Source organism: Armigeres subalbatus, chromosome 3, assembly GCF_024139115.2.
Source record: "Armigeres subalbatus isolate Guangzhou_Male chromosome 3, GZ_Asu_2, whole genome shotgun sequence".
Lineage (NCBI taxonomy): Eukaryota > Metazoa > Arthropoda > Insecta > Diptera > Culicidae > Armigeres > Armigeres subalbatus.
In genome coordinates, this window is record NC_085141.1 from 95,819,609 (window position 1) to 95,824,813 (window position 5,205).

Sequence of the window (5,205 nt, forward strand, 5' to 3'; positions counted from 1 at the left end):
ATAGTCAGTCATAAAACCCCCTGCCAATAATAGAACAAAACCTGCCAAAGCCGTCATTCCCCCTATTAGGCCACGGTTATTTTGATCAAGGTACTGTAAAACCTCTTTTTACGCTCCTTCCTTTCTCCGCTCAAAATTCGAAATAACGCTACCTCTTTTTACGCCCTATAAGAACGTTAAAAAGTTTCAAACATTTATATGGGGCAAGTACTTCAGATGTTCTAGGAACAGAAGGTATACTTGCATGCGAAGTGGTATTACCTGTTGCCATCGAGCTCCATACAGTCAAGGTCTGCGGATCATTCTCCGCAATGGAGGCAGTTATCGAAGAATAAACAAGTGCTGTGACTTCTTCTTGGCTTATGTTTGCATTCCAAGTAGTTCTTGTTGTTGTCATTGGTTCCAGGAAGTCTATGAACTCCATAGAGAAAAGGTCTTTTTTTTTCTTCCTAAGCAATGGAGGGGGAATCTGCTCAACAGACATCCTGGGTTGTCCAGGAAGTGCGGGGTTAGGGACCACATCCAACAGCAAACAAGGGAGGCAGGACTGCATTCCCGACCCGCTAAACCGTTTCCATTGCCGCCAATCCCATAGTCCCTTCGGTACAACCAGAAAGTAATGCTTCAAAGGGGGACCAGTGCACAACGCACCCTCGAGGTTAGCTGCGTGTCCGTGCAGCACCGAACATCGTGACTCGCTTTTTTAGAAGAACACCATGGTATCGTGCCAGCGCATTGCCGGCTTTCCGGGTGGCCTTACCACGCCCTATGTCCTCGGAAGGTGGGAAGGGTCGACTTCGCGCCTGCTTCCCTCTGCACGACTGGTATCAAGAATGATGATGCCGCGTGCACCCCAAATTGACCTCTCTGCGACAGGGTCTATTCGCCAACACACAGAGGGACTTGCCGAGGCGGTGCCTACTCCTGCCCCAGCCTTGACGAGGACCCCTTTTCGTCCTCGAGCTCGGAACCCGCCCGGTTGACTGACGCCGCGAAAGCGACGATACCATGTTGTTCTTCGCGCGGCCACTTGTTCTATAAAAGGATCGAGTTCGACCACAGAGCATGACCACCGGTATGACCCATGAAGCTGACTCCGATCCCTTGGACCACCTCGTATTTGCGCCTGAACTAGCCATCCTTGAGTCCACGCGCCACCTTCTGTGTAGCTCCGAGACGATTTGGGCGATAGCCGATAAAACAGCGTTCCAGCCAACCTCATATTAACACATCCTCCGAACTAGGTTGTCCGGGGTAGTGTCCAGACCACATGTGGCAAGCATGTGGTCAGGGTCACGCATTGCGCGAAAACGTAAGCACACGAACAACACGTGTTCCGCCGTTTCCTCTAAACCTGCGCACACCAAACACTCCAGCGAGGCCGAGCAATCCAGCTGCGTTACCTGCACTGTGTTTTTGCAGCACGCTTAAACGCCGGGCACACCGAACCTCCCATGGGGTGCTTGCTGTTCACAGCTTTGCTGGAACAAATCAAACAATTGGGAGGGTTCGTGCAGCATTGTGCCTTATATCCCTCCAATCCGCAGCGTAGGCAGAGATTCCTTCTGTCAGGGCCTTTGCAGTCCCATTGCTTGTGCCCCGGTTCCAGGCACTTGAAGCAAACTTCGGGTGGCTCGTATATGCCCACAGTGCATACCGACCATCCCACCTTGACGCTCCCTAACTTGACTACCTTGGAGGCGTCCGCTGCAGATAGCCGAACCAATGCTACCTGCGTCCCTGCCGGACCTTTCCCTGCCGTCCCTGCCGGACCTTTTCGTAGTCTCCACTTCACACTGTCGCCGCAGTGCCGTGACGAGTTCTTCGACTTCGGTGATCTCGTCCAGGTCTTTAACCCTTAGATTCACCTCCGTCGTGAGTGCCCTCACCTTGACCGTCTCGCCTAGGACTTCCTCCGCCAACTTCTTGTAGGAGCGCCTTTTTGCGAGACGCCCCGCTTCAGCTCGAGGATCATCTCGCCCATCCGGGTACGTCTTATTCGACGTACGTCGGCGCCGAGTTTACCGAGCTTGACGTCACTCCTCATTGCCTTCAAGACGTCCGAGTACTTAGCCTCGTCCGTTTTGATGTCTAGGGCATCGCCCCTGGAGCGATTGGCGCCTACCCTAGACTTCTTGCTACCCTCATTCACCTGGGCCTTCTTTTCGGCCCTTGAAGTGTTCGGTTTCCTCTTGTTCTTGACCAGGGTCCAGGAGGCGTCATCCCCCTCTATTTCCCTGGTCTGGTGCGGCTGAGATCTCTCAGCCTGCCGTAACCCCATATCACCGTCTTTCCTGGGTTGACGGACCTTTCCAGGTCCTTCCTCCCCCGGTTTTGGAGGTACCTGGCCGGGGTTCAGCTTCCCAGCCCCACTACCCTTGCTCGGGGTAGTAACCCTCCGCGTTTTGGAGCGGCCCCCAGGGAGCTCATCCTCTGAAGACTGTCTCCCCCGTTTTTGTGTCTGCTCCGTTGGAGCAGTCACCCCCGACGTACCCGCAATTACTTGAGCCTCAGTCTGGGTAGACTTTGGCACCGCCGTCTTCGCTGGCACGCCCTCGGTCGATTCGACCTTGCCCGAGTCCGCGGATCCTTGGGCCTCAGTCTGGGAAGACCTCGACTCCACGCATTTCACGGGTTTACACTTGGCCGTCCCGACCGCTCTCTCCAGCTTGGCGTCCAGCATCGACTTTCGAAGTTTCAGCAAGCTCCTCTTCAGGTCCTTACTGATATTATGCTTCGATGGCGCAAAGTCGATGATGGCGCCCAGCTGTTCCGTCGCCACCTCGAAGGCCAAAAGCCCATTGCGTTTGCGGTTCATCGTCTCCACAAGCCATGGGCCGTCAACAACCTCTACCGGCGTTTTTAGCCGATATGAAGGTTAAGTGACCCACGCTGGCGCTGCGCACTGAGCTGCCGACTATTGCCTCTGGCCTCCTAGGCGGAGACCTGAACAACCCACCTCTTGCGAAGGGGTTGTCGCCTACACTACTACCACTAATTGAAGAATTGACTTGGTTTTCCATTTTGGTCCCACGAGTTGCTCGGGAAAAGAGGTCCACCACGCCAGAGCCCAGCATGACGCGGTAAGGGACAATTACTGTGGAGGGTGCCCAGGTACCCCACAGGCTCCGTTAAAGGCCTAGCTTATTATTTCACCCCCCTGGCCATGCATCCCCTTGGCACGGGTCGCTTAACGCCTTGGGATTAGGGATTAGGGATGATGGTCCCGTTGGTCGCACCCACTCACTCTATCTGATGTCAGAAGGACAACAGTGCCCAGGCTGCACTACCAGCTAAGTACGCAACCCTTAGCTGGCGGTCAATTGTCATCGGAAGACCCGTGGAAGCGTGAAATTGGAACTTGTGAGCTGTGTAGGTCGCTCCTTCTCAGATGTCAACTCACCATTTCGCAGCCCAGAGACAAGGTCTGTGGAACAGCATCAGTAATAGAGGCAGTTTTTGAAGAATAAACAAGTTGTGTAACCCCTTCTTGGAATATGTTTGTTTTACAAGTAGCTCTCGTTGTTGTCGTGGCTTTCAGGTAGTCTAGGAACTCCATAAAGTCAAGGTTGTGGATCAACATCAGTAATGGAGCCAGTTATCGAAGAATAAACAAGTTGTGTGACCTCTTCTTGGTATATGCTTGCACACCAAGTAGATCTTGTTGTTGTCAAGGGTTCCAGATAGTCTACGAACTCCATACAGTCAAGGTCTGCGGATCAACCTCCGGAATGGAGGCAGTTATCGCAAAATAAACAAGTTGTGTGACTCTTTCTAGGTATATGTTTGCATTCCAAGTAGTTTTCGTTGTTAACATTGGTTTCAGATAGTTTTCGAACTCTATAGAGTTAAGGTCAGGATGAGCACATTGCATGACCCCTTTTGGTATGTGTTTCATTCCAAGTAGTACTTTTTGTTGTTATTGGATCTAGTCTAAGAACTTCATAGAGTCAAGGTATGCGGATCAACCTCCGTAATGGAGGCAGCTATCGACGAATAAACTTGTGCGACTTCTTCTTGATATATGTAAGCATTTCAAGTAGTTCTGTTGTTGTCGTGGCTTTCATGTAGTCTACGAACTCAATAAAACCAAGATCTGTGGATCAACTTCTGTATTGGAGGAAGTTGTTGTTGAAGAACAAACAAGAAGTGTGACCTCTTCTTGGTATATGTTTGCATTCCAAGTAGTTCCTGTGGGTTTTAGGTAGTCTTCGAACTCCATACAGTCAAAGTCTGCTTATCAACCAACGTTACATAGGCAGTTGATGAAGGATTACCAAGTTGTGTGACCCCTTCCTGGTAGATGGTTGCATTCCAACTAGTTTTTATTGTTGTCATGGGTTTTAGGTAGTCTACGAACTCCATATAGTCAAGGTCTGCGAATCATCCACTGCAGTGTGAACCTTCCTAGTATCTGTGGTGTGCCCTCTCCTAGTATATGTTTGAATTTTAAGTAGCTCTTGTTGTTTTCATCAGTTCAAGGTAGTCATCGATCTTCATAGAGTTAGGATCGGCTAATCAACCTCTGTAATGGAATTTGTAATTGAACAAATAACAAGTTATGCAACATCATCTCAGTAAATGTTTGCATTCCAAGTAGTTCTCGTTATTGCCATCGGTTCTAGGTAGTCTAAAAATTCTATTCAGTGTAGATCTGCAGATCAACCTCCGAACGAGAGGCAAGCATTGAGAAGTTACCAAGTTGTGTAATCCATTGCGGTAAGATATGTTTGCATTCCAAGTAGCTCATGTTGTTGTCATCTGTACTAGGCAGAATACGAGCTCCATAGACACGAGACGTGCACATCAAGCCCTGTAACGTAGCCAGTTATTAGGGAATAAACAAGTTGTGTAACCCCATCATAGTATGTTGGCATTCCAAGTATATCTTGTTGTCGTGGTTTCCAGGTAGTATACAAACTCCATCACTAATACAAAGCAGTTCATTGCTTGTAAACTCAAAATGTGAATAAATTCCGATGAGATAACGCCGATGGGTGATTGTCAAAATCGGGCCAATATTGCAAGGCGCATATCCCACATTTGAAACAGGCTGATAGTCCTGCAGTTACCAAAGATCCTACTTCAGAAATTTGTTTAATGACCATCAGCGTATGGCATGAACGCGTTCTATTTTATGCACCACAAAGGGCATGTACCACTTTTGAAACAAACCGAAAGATCTCTGGTTACGCGTGTAGATTA